This window comes from Apis dorsata, unplaced genomic scaffold (assembly GCF_000469605.1).
Source record: "Apis dorsata unplaced genomic scaffold, Apis dorsata 1.3 scaffold_226, whole genome shotgun sequence".
NCBI classification, from domain to species: Eukaryota; Metazoa; Arthropoda; class Insecta; order Hymenoptera; family Apidae; genus Apis; species Apis dorsata.
Window position 1 is genome coordinate 18,165 of NW_006263508.1, and position 3,048 is coordinate 21,212.

The following is a 3,048-nucleotide window of genomic DNA, read 5'->3' on the forward strand; positions in this document are numbered from 1 at the left end:
ATATATTCTAATGAATCGATTGGAAAATTGATAATTTTAATTTTTATATTTTTTTTATAAGGCTAATATTGTATAATATTATTTCTATTTTTATTATATTAATATCATTTCATTAATCTTATGAAGAGAAATTAGATTAAATTGCTCACGCATAGTTTATATAAAATCGCCCATTTCATTCAATACTGGTCCAATACCGAATATGAAAGAGATTTGTTTTTTTATATTCTAATTTAAATAAAATATTTATTTATCTAAATATATATTGTTATTAATTCTTTTTTTAAAAATAAGTTTATATATTGCATAATATAAGTTTTTCAAATCTTGATCCATTTCTGTATATATACACAATTAAATATTTTTAAAAATATGTTTATATAAGATTAAATAATTTGATTCATTCACAATTTTTTCAACCAAATCCAAAATTTCAGAATCAGAAATCTTGATATTTTAGAAACTGATATATTTTTGACATTATAGATTTTTTCAGTTACAGATTTGTTCAATTTTTTTTAATTGTAGATTTGTTAATGAACTTTATATCTATAGGATATTTATTGTCTTATCATTTCATTGTGTCAAATTTATCTTGTTTAATTTATTATTATTTTATTATTTGGATTTTTTTTAGTATTTTTATTGTTTGTGATGATTTTTTTTCTTCTAATTTTGAATAATTTTGAAATATTGTAAAGGGCATTATTTTTTTTTCCATATGATACAAGATATTAATATATTGGATAATATATTATATAGAACATTTTTAGAGGATTAATTTCAGAGATCAAATACAAAAATTGGTATATAAAAATAGTTAAGACTTATTTATTAAATTATTGGAAAACGTCTGACACATCGACAAAAATTCAAACGTTTTATATGAATATAATATAATACTGATAGATAATCGCAATATCTTCTTTTTTCCTTCCATTCGTTGAAAAATATAAACTCTAACAAAAAATGCGTCTAGAAAAAGAAAATTTGGAATATTTGTAAAAAGATATTAATCATAAGTGAATTACAGTTAATAAAATTTCGTAAATTTCATAGATATTTTTTTTTATCTTATTTTCGTGCTTAATCATTTTTGTTTCTTGTATCTTCACAAATTTTTATATTATAAGCAATTGAAATTTGCATTAAATAAAGCAAGGAAATAGTAAAAATAAAATTGTTATATTTTATTTTATTACCATTTTTATTTAATATGAATATAAATTATTTATAAGTTTATAAATATCCATAAATAATAACTTTTATGTTTGTTGTCTTAAAAATTAAATTTTCAAAAATGTTCCATGAATATATTACTGTTCTGTATATCCTTTGGAATGTGAAAATAAAATAAAATATAATATTTATACGTATATATATAAAATAGCATTTGGTCAATTAAAATTATAATATATGATCGAAATTACAATAACTGTAGTTACAATGATATCAATGTTATATTTGTTTAATATCTATAATTGTGTCGTAATTTCAATTGAAGTATTTTATATTTTATTTTTAGTAATATTATTATTTTAAATAGTAGTATATGCAATAATATTCAGTATAATTTTAAAATATTATTCCCTATATCTGTGGATTAAAAATAAATAAAATATACTAGTAATATAGATATATAAATTATTTTGCAATATTTTTAATCATTTAATAAATAAAATAAAATATTATATTATTAATAAAAATATATCTGTATATTAATGTTAAAAAGTTTATTTTATTTAATTATTATTTGAAATATTATTATTTAAAATTCTATTATTAGAATAGAATGAAAATATTGTTATTTGAATTATTCTTATCTTATATTTTAAATATTTAATTTTATGAGTTACTATTAAAATATACTTATGTATTAATGCATATTTAAAATATTTTTTATATAATTATTATTTCAAAATAAATTTATTTGCCAAATCTTATATCATTTGAAATAAAAAAAATGAGTATTTATCTATTTCTAAAATCTATTTTTCTTTAACCAAAAGATTTTGCTAAAAGATTCGAAAAATAATTTTATATAAAGTGTTTAAGTTCTTTATAAAATATATATAAATATAATAATTTCTATGGAATGTATGGATTAAAATGTTTCAATTATCATAACTTATAAAAAAATAGCTTTTTGATATGATTTCATTATTTATATACGGATGCATAGACATAAGTGAAATTTTATATAATAGTAGCAATCTTTTTTTGCAAATATTTGAAAAATTATAGTTAAGTAGTTATTTTATATATATAAAAAAAAATTTTTCAAAATCTTATCTTTTCAATATATTTAGAAGTCATCGAAATCGGTATTCTTTTCTAAATAATTATATTACCTTTGTTCCATTATGGCATTTTTAAGAAATAGATTTTTTATTGTTTTTACTGTATTATTGTATAAATTCAAATTTATATCGAATCATTTAAAAAAAATAATTTGTAATATAATATTGTATACATTACATTTTTCGTTAAACAAATTCGTTTTAACATTCTAGTAACTACACTGGGAGTTTATTATAACCCCAGATATCATCTCGAAAATTATTTTGTATTTCATGAATGCATTCGTTGGCGATGTGACGATCCAATTTTGAAGTGTCAAATCCCAAAATATCAACAGCCACTTTATATCAATCCTCAGCACTATCGAAATTTGTTAAATATTCAATGGATCTGTCAAAATAAATATTTTATATAATAAATAATTTAGAAATTGTAAATATAAAAATCATTTTCTAAATATAAAATTTATAATTTATTAGAGAATACAATTTTCTTTATTCTAATGTATATATAATTTATGTAAAATTTTGATCCATTCAATTTAATAAAAAATATAATAATATAAAATAAATAATAATATAATAAAAAAATATATCATGATATCCTTAAAAATATTTTTTATAATATTGATATCATATATTATATTTGCAAATAATAAATTTATTATTATTTTAAAAAATTAGTAAAAATATTATTACTTTTAAAAAATAATTTAAAACATTGTTTTAATGTCATGTTATTCTAATT